At 34.6% G+C, this 14455-nt stretch overlaps 1 long non-coding RNA gene across 1 annotated transcript; it reads right to left on the minus strand.

The window, feature by feature from the left end:
- Nucleotides 1-2520: 2520 nt before the first annotated feature.
- On the minus strand, nucleotides 2521-9313 carry LOC129450160 (uncharacterized). The gene is made up of 3 exons (XR_008646269.2): nucleotides 9167-9313; nucleotides 6286-6427; nucleotides 2521-2885 (listed from the first exon to the last, which is right to left on the minus strand). It is a non-coding gene; the product is annotated as an uncharacterized lncRNA (long non-coding RNA).
- Nucleotides 9314-14455: the final 5142 nt, after the last annotated feature.

Genomic DNA, 14455 nt, shown 5'->3' on the forward strand with positions numbered 1-14455 from the left:
ATGCATTACTTTTAAAAGTAACTTTCCCCAACACTGCAGCTGACCGACCTGCACAAAACAAACAGAAGATTTGTGCAGATCATTTGTTCCACATGTCACAGTGAATATTGGAGCCCAACATTTCTGTGTTCAAAATTATAGAGGTAGCAGTCTTCAAAATTCAACGACATGAACAATGAGAAACTTGTCACTAGGTTTATACCAGAAGGAAGTGAGATTCATTATGCTGTTAAGAGTGGAGTTGTACAGATGTTGAACATCACCCAGGACAGGCAGACGCTCCACCAAATTAATATGAAATCCACCCTCCATTATGAATGAGGGCCAGGTGTTTCTCATTAAACGTGGGCACGTTGTCAGGAACACTTCACGCTCACATGTGTCCCCGCGTACACACACACACACACACACTTTGGTGGGTGTTAAATTAGACACTACAAATAAGCGTGTGGCAGAAATTTTAGATGGCAGACAATCGTGTAAGTGTAAAAAGAGGGGTACATGTTTGTTTTTGTGGTTTCTAAAAATGTAAAACATCCTTGTATTAATTACATTTCTAATAAACACACTACTGTAATCATTTTAATTACATTTTCTGAAGTATATATATATATATATATATATATATATATATATATATATATATATATATATATATATATATATATATATATATGTATATGTATATATATATGTATAAAATAGATATTATACAGTATATTTGATAGCATATATAAGACGTACAGTATGAATCTTCTATAATATCTATTATAATTATAATATACTTTAAAGGATTAGTCATTTTTCTTAAAAAAAAAAAAACAGAGACTTTGCTCACCACCATGTCTTCCAAACTGTTGATGTCGTTCAGTCGAGATGAAATGTTTTTTGAGAAAAACATTCCAGCATTTTTCTCATTTTAATGGACTTTAATGGACCCCAACACTTAACATTTTTAATGCATTTAAAAATTGCAGTTTCAAAGGACTCTAAACAATCCCAAATGAGGCAATCAGGTCTTATCTAGCGAAACGATTGTCATTTTTGGCAAAAAAAAATTAAAATATGCACTTTTAAACCACAAGTAGTGGGTAAGTGAAACGCACACTTGTTGACCATTTCAAACAATAAACTGACACAGAGACATTAATTAGTATCATTACACATACAACAAAGTCGGAACGGTCCTCTTTCTTTACATTTGTAAACACTGGGGCGTAGTTTCGATACGTCATCCGTGACCTCTTGACGTGATGACATTACGTGAGGTGTCGCTGGCGCGTCACAGGACCGGAGGAAGATGAGAAGTTGTGGTTTAAAAGTGCATATTTTTTATTTTTCTTGTCAAAAACGACAACCATTTCACCAGACAAGACCCTTATGCCTCGTTTGAGATCGTTGAGAGTCCTTTAAAACTGCAACCCCAAACTGAATCAAAACTAATAAGTGTTGGGGTCCATCAAAGTCCATCAAAACGAGAAAAACCCTGGAATGCCTTCCCCAAAAACACAATTTCTGCCCGACTGAGTAGAAAGACATCAACAGTTTGGATGACATGGTGGTGAGTAAATTATCTGGATTTTTCTTTAAATGGACTAATGCTTTAATATAATTACTATATAATAACTTTCTTTTTCATATCATTTTATGTATTTTTTTCTCATTGTTTATTTTTTGCTATTTTTAAATCATTGTCGCTTGGGATTGGGGTTAGATTTGGGGTTTGGTTTAGAATGTAATTTTATGTATTGGTTTCTACATCTCTTTCTTTTTTTGACAGTACAGTTAAATATTACACAAAAATCTAATATAAATATGTCTTTTAATAACATATATCACATTATATTTACAAATGATTAAACCAAATAGGGTGTTTGTGACATTAAACGTCTTGTCTTAAAATTCAAAATCAAACAAGTTTTCCTCGCATCTAAAAATGAGCAAATAAAATATTTCAAACGATATTTCAATATTTTAATGTTTATCAGGTAAATAGCCATGTAATAAGCAAGATAATGTACAGATATAGACCTTATTTCTGCAATAACAATCGGCTACCTATATATTATCCTTTATTTATTGCTCAGGGTTTGCTATTTCAATAGATTATTAAGTCAGTTAATAAATTGGCCTTAAACTTTACCAAAATTTTGTAACATTCAGGCAACTAGTATTCGGCTACTATAAAAAAATTTTCATGTCCTGTAATATTTTCTTCCGCTTTTAAAACTGTTTTCGCTTGGAGTTGGGATTAGAGTTGGGGTTTGGATTAGGATGCCTGAAATGTAACAGAAAGTGAATCCCAACCCCAGGCGACAATCGTAAAAAAAATAGGAAAAAACAATGAGAAGACAATACATAAAATGACACGAAAAAGAAAGTCGTGCCACAGACGCGAAAAACTATTTATAGAAATTTGTGCTGAGTGACACAAAAAAGACTTTCGTGCTCAATGGCATGGAAAAAGCAGAACATTGTGCCATGAACACAAATAAATTAATCAAATATTTTGTGACTAACACGACTTGCCGTGCGATTGGGTCGGAATTTTTGCATGTGTGTAATTAGAAGGACATTTTAGAAGTTAAAGTGTTTGTTGGCACAATATTAAAAAACACCACTGTTAAGGGTGAAAGAATAAAAACCCACTCTTAAACTCACAAAGTTTGTTATCTTTTACATTATGGGATCCGTCCAGCCATCCTATTGGTCGATTCTCCGGACAGTCAACTGTATCAGGAATCTGCAACCTCCCCCTGGCACCACAGCCAAGCACGCTTAGCGGTCCATCCCATGCCAGAGATGCCAGTCTCATCCAGACTCCTGCTTCACGAGTTGATCTAGTATGCCAATGTGACCCGATCCTCCATCAGCGCCAGGTGTTCCTGCCAAGAGAAAAAGCTGAAAATAACCTTGCAATTCATCATGGGAAATAGCCAGCTGGGTGACTGAGATTGTGTGTGTGTGTGTGTGTGTATTTGTGAGTCCATGTTCAAAGTGCGCAACCCCCCCAAAAATGTATGACCTTAAACAATTTCAAACTTAGAATTTGATTTAAAAAAAGGTATTTATTGATACAGTACAGTACTGCAGGTTAGTATCTGATATTTAATTACACAGAATTTATGATAAATTTCTATATTTTATAAAATGTCACCATCTTGCGCCCCCAAGTTTGAGAACCACTGGGTTATGGTACTGTATGGTCTAAATTAAATAGCATCATTTACATATCTCTCTTCCTCTTGAATTGACACATTTTATTTTAATTCAAGCAAGGATCTGGACAGGTTTGGATAGAGTAGTGAAAAATGTGTGTCCTGAAGGTAAAAATTACAGCACGTGTTCGGTCACACGCCCACTCTGAAAATCTACATTTATGAAAAGTGGTATACCAAAAGCATTTTGATGAGCTACAAAGGCGAAAAGAAACATTATGAGCCAACAATCTATCTTTCGAGGCAGCTCTCTTTGGTCTCTTTAAATGTTTCCTCTCACAAGCTTGTTCATGTGAAATTATTTTTCGGATGTTGAAGGCAAACTGTTATTATTCTCTCCTGAAGTGGTGAAACAGCTGCCAAATTCTTCAGCATGCCAAGCTGAGAGAAGAAAGAAATAAGTGAGTATAGCTTACACCTGCCTCCAAACACTGTAAAACAACTGCGACAAGAAAGTCTATACTTTAAAGGACTTACAGTAGCTGAAGGTGATGAGTAGCTTGTGGGGATGCGACTGCCTCCTACATTACAGATTAGATGATACACAGATATAGCAATAGTCGGTAGCATCGCAATGCTGCATAAGAAAATGTATTTTTCTATCTATTTTGTATATTTTAGATAAATTATCATTTTATTTTATTACACGGCTCATTGGAATGCTTGTTTCTGATTGGCCAGTCGCGACATTTGCAGGTTTGTTATTCCCAGATAACAACCACTCAAAAACTAATAACAAACGGGAATCAGGTAAAGTTTAACACAAAAATGTAATATAAATATGTCTTTAAATAACATAAATGACGTTATATTTACAAATGATTCAACCAAATATTGTGTTTGTGACAATAATTGTCTTGTCTTAAAATTGGAAATTGAACAGGTTTTCCTTGCATCTAAAAATTGAGCAAATGAAATATTTTTAAAATGAATATTTATTGTTCCTTACCTTATTTATCAGGTAAATAGCCATGTAATAAGCAAGATAATATACAGGCATAGACCTTATTTCTGCGATACAACCGTCTTCCTTTATATTATCCTTTATTTATTGCTCAGGGTTTGCTATTTCAATAGATTATTAAAGTCAACTATTAAATTGGCCTGAAAACTGTACCAAAATTTCATAACATTCAGGCACTAGTATTCAGCTAGGGCTTTATAAAGTTTTTCATGTTTGTAATATTTGTCACTTATAAAAAAAATCACAGCAGCAGGTCTGCTCAATATAGCTTATCAGACAACGTTGCAAACAAAAACTTCATATAGTAAAATCTGTTAATTCAGTTTATTGTGCAATATCATTACAGCTAATTAAAATGAGATATAATTTTGCTGTATTTTATTTTATTTTTTTGCTCCACATAGATGTAATAATTACTGAACATTTTAGAGACTGTCCGACCACATGTGCTTCTTGTGACACTTTTATTTAAACATGATGCCATGAACTTTAAAAACTTTTTTCCCATGGGAAGCACCGATTGCTAACTACTAAATAAACCAGTAAACTCATGGGAAGCCAAATGACATAAAACTGTCACGTATACAGTACACAGTGTGCATCCAAATATGGCAAACCAAAGACTCTTTAAAAATTACAGTAGACTGAAATTGGTGGGACCGTTATAGTTCCACTAATACAGTATTTAAAGATTTACAAGATCATAAGAAAGCACATTTGTTTTATGCACATTTATAACAACTGTCATTAAGTGTCATTCATTCAATTGTGTCATTATTTATTGCAAAGATGACATTGATTGAGATGTCTTTGTTATGAGAGCTTGACATTAAGCAATACATTATAACTTGTCATGACAACTTGACATTATCAAGACAATGTAACTGATCACTTTTTTACCAATGATACAAATTGAATTTGTCATTAAAATGTCATTAAGTGTTAATACTCTGTCATATAGTTTCATAACAGCATAATGAATATTTTTCTTGACCTCAACTACAGTGGTACTAATATAATCGGTCATTAAAATGTCATTAAGTGTTAATATTCTGTCAAATAGTTTTATAACAGCATCATGAATATTCTTCAGTTCATATTAATGTTTTTTTAAGTTTCCTCCATGTGTTTAAAATAAAATCAATCATTCAATAATATAAATAATAATAATTAAAATTGATGAAGTTATTTTTTAATGCATTTGGAAACCTATTCACCTAAAATTAAATGAAAACAGTACAATGCAGCGTTGGGTCCATATTGCTGCAAAACAGTTAATTGCATTATAATTATATTATAATTATTATAATAATTAATTAAATAAATGTTTTGTTAGTTTTTTCTTCTATGTCAAAAATTTTAAAATTCTCTCTGTGAGGAAGAACAAGCTCTGTTAGTTGTCAGTTATTTTATGTATTGTGCACATAAATAAAATTAAGTATAATATTTTGACGTGTCTGTTGCATTTTGTTAAGGTATTTTGTTAAAGTATTTATAATTATTTGACACTGTATTAACACTTAATGACATTTAAATGACAGTTTAAGGCAATATTAACCCATAAAGCTAGGTACTTTCTTAAGTTTGATAATTATTCTGCTATGTCATGTTTACGACAGATTTATGACAAGTTATGATGTATTGGTTTATGTCAAGTTGTCATAACAAAGACAATTTAAACAATGTCATCTTTGCATTAAAAATGACATAATTGAACAAATGACAATCAATGACAGTTGTCATAATGTGCATAAAATCTCCTTCATGTTCATGACACGTGTCATGTCATGATTATGAAGGTGTCATGTCAGTCTTATGAACACTTCAACACACAATGCATTGTTTTAATGAATATTGTAGTTTTCAGAGTTATTCAGAGTATCTTCTACAAAAGTTCAAAGTGCAAAACGGATACATCACACTAAACCTGTTCTGTCACGTATATTTTGCATTTCATCTTTCCAATATCTCACTATAATAATGCTATACATCCCAAACCCTATAATGCAGCAATTAAGACAGTAATACTCTTGAAACTGATAACCTCAATGTTCTTGCAAAATCTTCAAACAAACTTCAGCATCAGGAAAACCTACAGCTCACCTGAAAGACCTTGGTTCATCTTCAATATTCTCTTTGTGCTTCCTATAGCACAGCCACAGTAGCAGAGGCATGGATATCAGCAGATCTGTAAAACCAAACGGCTGCCTACACCTGCCGAGATCCAATCTGTGTCATAATAAATCTGGAATAGAATAGATAGGTACTTTATTGATACCATGTGGGAAATTGGAAAGATTAAAGTGCAATAACCACATATATTTATGTATCACCGTGGTGCGCATATGAATAAAATATTGGAGTTATATATGAAAGAAAATAAAATCATAAAAAGTATTATTTTCTCTTTGTGTTTTTTATATATATATTGTTCTGGAAGACAAATGCAGTAGAGAAAGAAAACAGTCATTTTGACTCATAACAGCCGGATAACATCTGGGAACAACTCTTTCATTTCGAGTTACTTGAGGCTGCTGCAGTTGTGGATTCAAACTGCTACTGTACAGTTGTTGATATTAAAGATGTTCTTATGAACAAAAGATAAAAAACTCAGGTTTCACAGTTCACAGTCTTTTCAACAGTATGTGTATCTTAGGCTTTGCAGAAAGATTATAAAATGAGGTACAGTTGTACGTCTCTGTCTGAAATCAAAATGCAGGTAGGATTTAAAGGTCAAGTGATTTTCATACTAAATGATTTATCATATTGATATGCAGAGACAACTGTAAGTCACTTGTCACAATATTGCACAGTTTGAGCCAGGGGTGCCACACACGTCCTGAAAAGTGAAGGCAAAACATTTTGATCGGCCCCTGGTGGCTGGCTGCAGCATAGGTCATAAACCCCGCCCTCTTAATGTGAACGAATGGGATGTGGTCTCTATTATTTTTGTTAATATGTTGATGTACATTTTATTGTTCGTTATTCTAATAAGTTTGGTTTAAGGTGGTTATTACACTCTAAAAATGTTTGGGTTACTTTAACCCATGATTGGGTCAAATATGGACAAACCCAACAGTTATTGTTATAGTTATAAACTACCATATATTCTGGGTTGTTGTTACCCAACCATGGGTTGAAATAACCCAGCATTTGGGTTGAAATAACCCAGATAGACTTTGGCTCTAAATGACGCCAATGGCGCAAGGTGTCAGCAGCCATTTTTGAAATATATTGTCTTCGTTATTTTAAAATGGAAGTCTACTGTATGGAGACGCGTTGTAATTTTTTCACAGTCGTTCTTGGCTTAAGTCCGAAGTATAATTTGTTATTTTACGTGTACGTGAACACACAGCCTTGCAAAGCAAAGTTTATTTGATTCGTAAGCGTACACAGATGTTTGACGCATGCACATTGCGACAAAATACAATGCTCGCGGGATTTCAAAAATTTCAGTGGTGCGCATACACTGTACGCGGGTGCCACACACGTCCGGAAAAGTGAAGTCAAAACATTTTGATCGCCCCCTTGTGGCTGGCTGCAGCATAGGTCATAAACCCCGCCCTCTCAATGTGAACGAATGGGATGTGAGCCAAAGATGGTCTCTATTATTTTTGTTAATATGTTGATGTACATTTTATTGTTCGTTATTCTAATAAGTTTGGTTTAAGTTGGTTACACTTTAAAAATGTTTTAGTTACTTTAACCCATGATTGGGTCAAATATGGACAAACCCAACAGTTATTGTTATAGTTATAAACAACCATATATTCTGGGTTGTTGTTACCCAACCATGGGTTGAAATAATCCAGCATTTGGGTTGAAATAATCCAGCATTTGGGTTGAAATAACCCAGATAGACTTTGGCTCCAAATGACACCAATGGCGCAAGGTGTCAGCAGCCATTTTTGATATATATTGTCTTCGTTATTTTAAAATGGAAGTCTACTGTATGGAGACGCGTTGTAATTTTTTTACAGTCGTTCTTGGCTAAAGTCCGAAGTATAATTTGTTATTTTACGTGTATGCGAACGTACGCACAGCCTTGCAAAGCAAAGTTTATTTGACTCGTAAGCGTACACAGATGTTTGACGCATGCACATTGCGACGAAATGCAATGCTCGCGGGATTTCAAAAATTTCAGTGGTGCGCATACACTGTACGCGGACTCGCGCATATGAAAAAAAATACTTTGTAACTTCTGGCTTTAACCAATGGCGCAAGTCATCATTCGAAATCATCATTCAGGCTAAAACTGCGGACTCAAAATGCAAAATGCACAATGGACAGAATCACAAATTCACAAACATTTGAACATTAACATTTTTATGAGCTAAGATGCTATGGTGTTAAGATGCGTTAGCTATGCAAAGGTCATGGGTTTGATCTCAGGGATCCCATATACTGATAAAATGTATAGCTTGAGAGCACTGTATGTCGCTTTGAATAAAAGTATTATATGCAATAATGTACTGTACCTTTTAAAAAGAATGCATACATCATGTTTGTAACACTTGAAAGGCACTTGCTTTGCAGCTGGTACAGCCTTGTGGTAATGGCTTTGATTTAGCCTTGATTTGACATCAAATGATACATGGGCAGTTTTGAGACGTACACAATAAAGGTTGCGATTAATAATGCATCACCACACTCATAAGAGAATGACATTCTTCAACCCTTATCATTTAGATACTCAAAGAACGGTTATAGAGTGCTTTAAAATGTTTTCTCAAGGGTTCTTTAATTTAAAACACTACATAGGGCACAAAAACCACAACAGAAAGGCGCACTACTGCTATGGTAGTCCCATGACATCACACGAATATATGTGTGCAATAACATTCTGCATTGAGCTTGTGCATCAAATGGCCAGAGTCAAATCTGTTGTGCTGTTGTGATCATCTAAAATCCCCTTAATTGTAACATTTTTACCATCTCTTGAGACCGACTGTTAATTAGCTTTCGCAGCGCGGTCCTACCGCACCTGTGTCCTGTTACAGGGAGAGCTGCCGCTTTGAAGGGTGCTTCACTGGCTAGATGAAAGCTTTAAATAGCCTGACGTTCCTCCTTGGAGCTGTGTGAAGAGACTGGTGCCGCCTCACAGATTTGTAGTGCAACGCCGCAATATCGGCTATTACTGAAATAGAAAAGATGCACGTAAGAGTCACTCACTCACTCACACAGCTCCACGCAAGCTGTGCTCATAGCAGATGTTTCTCAAGTAGTCATCAGTCTTAATGCAGGGACATTACGTTTGAATGGTAGTGATTCAAGATTTTCCTTATTAAAAAAATTGAAAAGCTAAAAACTTGCTGGTTGACGATTAGCAAAGCAGAATTCTTTTAATGTCACATTTTTGGGAGTGCGATACTAATTTATATGTTTTGTCTTTTTCAGTTAGCTGAAGTTTGTCAAATATGCAATGCATACTCAAAATGTTACTTTGCATTTAACCCATCCCGTTAAGTAGTGAACACACACACACTACAAGCAGTGAACACACTTGATTGGAGCAGTTGGCAGCTATTCCTTAAAGGGGACATATTATGAAAATCTGACTTTTTCCATGTTTAAGTGCTATAATTGGGTCCCCAGTGCTTCTATCAACCTAGAAAATCTAGGAGCAGAGAATGTCCGAGTGTATTAGGTTAGCTATGCTCACTGTGATTGGCTCATCGCGTTCAGGGGCGTGGCTTAGCCATAGGTCAATTGTGGACATTTCCACTGTCTATAACCAAAGTCCCTCGAATCTATTATTATAGTTTCTATCCTTTATCTATACTTCATGTCTTTCTTTACTACATTTACTGCTCCATCTGTCCTTATCTGCGGTATTTTCTGTGGCTCCGTGTTCCTTTCAATCAGCATCACGGCCTTCTTTACTGGCTAGTGTCCAGGTAAGAGCTTGTGGTGGGTGCAAAAATGGAACATTGTTGGCAGCGCGTTATGAGGCGCACCTGGTGCTTACTGCGTCACTGTTGTCATAAATGAATCAGAATCAGACACCCAATAACATGCGAAAAATACCCTCACAAAACCCACAACACTGCTAGACCACCTCTAAACTTGGCTTTTTGTATGTGGCATGGGGGGGTTGAAACACACAAGGCAACAATAATAAATAATAGCACAGCAGTCTCCACAAAATTTTGCAGACAGAATAAAATCGAATCTTGTTTGATCCACATAGCATTAAGCTCTTAAAGATTGATTTGTGGAAATTGTCTAGAGACACAGATATATAGTAAATTGTATATATACTACATTTAAATCTATAAATGTATCAAATTTAAAGATGTGTTCCTGTAACTCAGCTGGTAGAGCACTATGTGAGCAGTGCAAAACTTTAAATTTTTTAGTGGGTTAAACTGACTTGCAAAACCAAGTTGTTTTAACTTAATGCTACATTTTTTATGTAAAAAGATACAGATGTAGATAAAGGTAAAGTGTAAAATTCCTTGTCACACTTACATTTAATTAAAATGTAATTAATTTAAAATTACAATTCATATAAACTTTCTTCACTTGCTATGAATTATAAAAAATAAAGTTGAAATAACTTAATATAATAATATTTTTATTACAGCAACTACTCACTGGTCAAGAAAGTTGAAATGAATTGTAAATTCAAATTGATCAAACTTAATTTAAAATAATTTTAAATAAAATTATTTAATATAATGGCAATTAAAAAAAGGCAAACTTTATTTACAAATGCCCAAACCAACAAATAATGATTACTAACTCTCAGAAATGAAGGTAACCTTGACTGAAATAACCACTCGTGGTGGTGGTGTAATGGTGTGGGGGATGTTTTCTTGGCACACTTTAGGCCCCTTAGTGCCAATTGGGCATTGATTAAATGCCACGGCCTACCTGAGCATTGTTTCTGACCATGTCTTTCACTTTATGACCAACATGTACCCTTCCTGTGATGGCTACTTCCAGCAAGTTAATGCATAAAGGTACCATACAAAAGCTGTCACTAGGGCAGTACCCTTTCAACAAGTACACATTTGTACCTAAATGTTGCATATTAATATCTCAAATATTTGTACTTCACAGGTACATATCTGTACATAAATAGTACATATAGGTTGCTTTTAAAGGGTACCGTCCCAATGACCTAGTCCCTTTTGTAAAATTATTTCTGAAAGTATAAAGACGCGACCATATTGTCTTTCTTTTGCCATTATTCACCTCTTGTCTGCATAAAGTTTATTTTATCTTATTTATTATATTGCTCTATAATCATTTCCCACAATCCCCTTCGCAAGTTTGCTGCCCCGCACCAATAAAGAATGACTTACAGTACAGTAAACACCCACTCATGTTCCACTCAAACATCTAGCGGGCATGTAGGGTCACACAACACCAACAAAATAACACCACAGCCCCTTTTTGCTTAGACCTCCACGGACATCCACAACCTCTTACTTCAACACATTTTGTTTGGCACTTCTTTTCATTTGTTTCTCTCACAAAGCAAATACTTGCCGATGCATCAACCCGGATCCAACGGTTCCTGTCTTCGCCCTCCGCCACAGCTTCCAAACCTGGATTTCGCTTTTATCTTCTTGTCCACGCCGCAGTCGATAAAACTAAAACTCCAGGGGGAAGCAGAGCGAGAAAGTGATAGAGCGATGTGCGGTTAAAAACAAAACTAACAAAGTCGCGCCCAAACTTTTTGGCAGCGCTCGGTCGTGTGGATAATTAATGTCAAAACAGTGCAGCGGTAAGGGGCGCCCGTGGTTTTGTACTGCAGCCTGACATGGTCACAGAGCACCAGCAGGCTTCAGAGAGCTTCGGTGGCTGGAGAAAAGACACATTCCAGCAGAATGCACCGCCAAGCCCTGCCACTGCCCTTCTAATGAGGAGTGGGACTGTCAACAGTCGCTTCTCTCGCTCCCTGGCCAAACCTTACTGTGTGAATCCTACTCCCTGTGCTAAACAATTCCCCAAGGACCCTTTTTGCATTCACAGAGAATCAAACCTCTGTTTTCATTTTTACCCGGTTCAAGTTCGGTTTTGGATCAGTTACAGTTACAATTCGTCTTGTTAGTGGACTTTTAAAAATGTAGTTGTGTTGTTCTAAAGCTGGTGGAACTACAGGGTTTACTCAATAGCAAAACCAATGACTGCTGGGCTGTCACAGTACTGCTCTTGTGTTATAAAACAATAAAAAATAATGCTACAGATAAAGAAAATGTCCACTAAAACAGGGTGCTGTTCAATAGCCTAATTATAATCCATATTATATACTACGTACAGGATAATACACGTCATTATCCGATGCTGATTTTTACCAAAGAAACCAACTAGGTGATATGGTACAGTATAATAAACAGATACCTCCTTATTATCGCAAAATAAACCTAGAAAAAATGATCAGGGGTTTATTTACAGTATGTTTATATATAGTGTAATAATTTTTTTCTAAAGCTATTTCATGCATTATGACTTATTAACACTGTTAAAGAGTGAACGTCACCAAAGAATGGTGCTGTTGTTTGTCAGGGGGATTTAAGATTGTTCAGCTTCCCAAAGAACCCTATGGAAGCTTGTTTCCGCCATGTTGTAAAAAAAGAAAATTGTGACTTTGTATCTCAGAATTCTGACTTTATATATATATATATATATAAGAAAGTCAGAATTCCAAGATACAAATTCAAAATTCTGAGATACAAAGTCATTATTCTGAGATACAAAGTCAGAATTCTGATATACAAAGTCACAATTCTGAGATTTAAAGTCACAGTTCTGAGATATAAAGTCAGAATTCTGAGATACAAACTCAAAATACTGAGATATAAAGTAAATTCTGAGATATAATGTAACAATTCTGAGATATAAAGTAACAATTTTGAGATATAAAGTCACAATTCTGAGATATAAAGTCAGAATTCTTAGATATAAAGTCAGGTTTCTGAGATACAAAGTCAGAATTCTGATATACAAAGTCAGAATTCTGAGATATAAAGTAACAATTCTGAGATATAAAGCCACAATTCTGATATATAAAGTCAGAATTCTTAGATATAAAGTCAGAATTCTGAGATACAAACTCAAAATACTGAGATACAAAGTCATAATTCTGAGATACAAAGTCAGAATTCTGATATACAAAGTCAGAATTCTGAGACATAAAATCACAATTTTGATATACACAGTCAGAATTCTGAGATATAAAGTCACAGTTCTGAGATATAAAGTCACAGTTCTGAGATATAAAGTCAGAATTCTGAGATATAAAGTCACAATTCTGAAATATAAAGTCACAATTCTGAGAAACAAAGTCACAATTCTGAGATACAAAGTCACAATTCTGAGAAATAAAGTCACAATTCTGAGATACAAAGTCACAATTCTGAGATACAAACTCAATATTCTGAGAAACAAAGTCATAATTCTGAGATACAAAGTCATAATTCTGATATACAAAGTCACAATTCTGAGATATAAAGTCACAATTCTGAGATATAAAGTCACAGTTCTGAGATACAAACTCAAAATACTGAGATATAAAGTCACAATTCTGAGATACAAAGTCACAATTATGAGATATAAAGTCACAATTCTGATATTTAAAGTCACAATTCTGAGATATAAAGTCACAGTTCTGAGATACAAACTCACAATACTGATATACAAAGTCAGAATTTTGATATACAAAGTCAGAATTCTGAGACATAAAATCACAATTTTGATATACACAGTCAGAATTCTGAGATATAAAGTCACAATTCTGAGATATAAAGTCACAATTCTAAGATATAAAGTCACAATTCTGAGATACAAAGTCACAATTCTGAGATATAAAGTCACAATTCTGAGATATGAACTCACAATTCTGAGATATAAAGTCACAATTCTGAGAAAAAGTCACAATTCTGAGATATAAAGTCACAATTCTGAGATACAAAGTCACAATTCTGAGATATAAAGTCACAATTCTGAGATGCAAAGTCACAATTCTGAGATATAAAATCACAATTCTGAGAAAAAGTCACAATTCTGAGATATAAAGTCACAATTCTGAGATACAAAGTCACTATTCTGAGATATAAAGTCACAATTCTAAGATATAAAGTCACAATTCTAAGATATAAATTCTGAGATATAAAGTCACAATTCTAAGATATAAAGTCACAATTCTAATATATAAATTCTGAGATATAAAGTCACAATTCTGAAATATAAAGTCACAATTCAGAGATAAAAAGTCACAATTCTAAGATATAAAGTCACAATTCTAAGATATAAATTCTGAGAT

Source organism: Misgurnus anguillicaudatus, chromosome 8 (assembly GCF_027580225.2).
Source record: "Misgurnus anguillicaudatus chromosome 8, ASM2758022v2, whole genome shotgun sequence".
Taxonomy (NCBI): domain Eukaryota; kingdom Metazoa; phylum Chordata; class Actinopteri; order Cypriniformes; family Cobitidae; genus Misgurnus; species Misgurnus anguillicaudatus.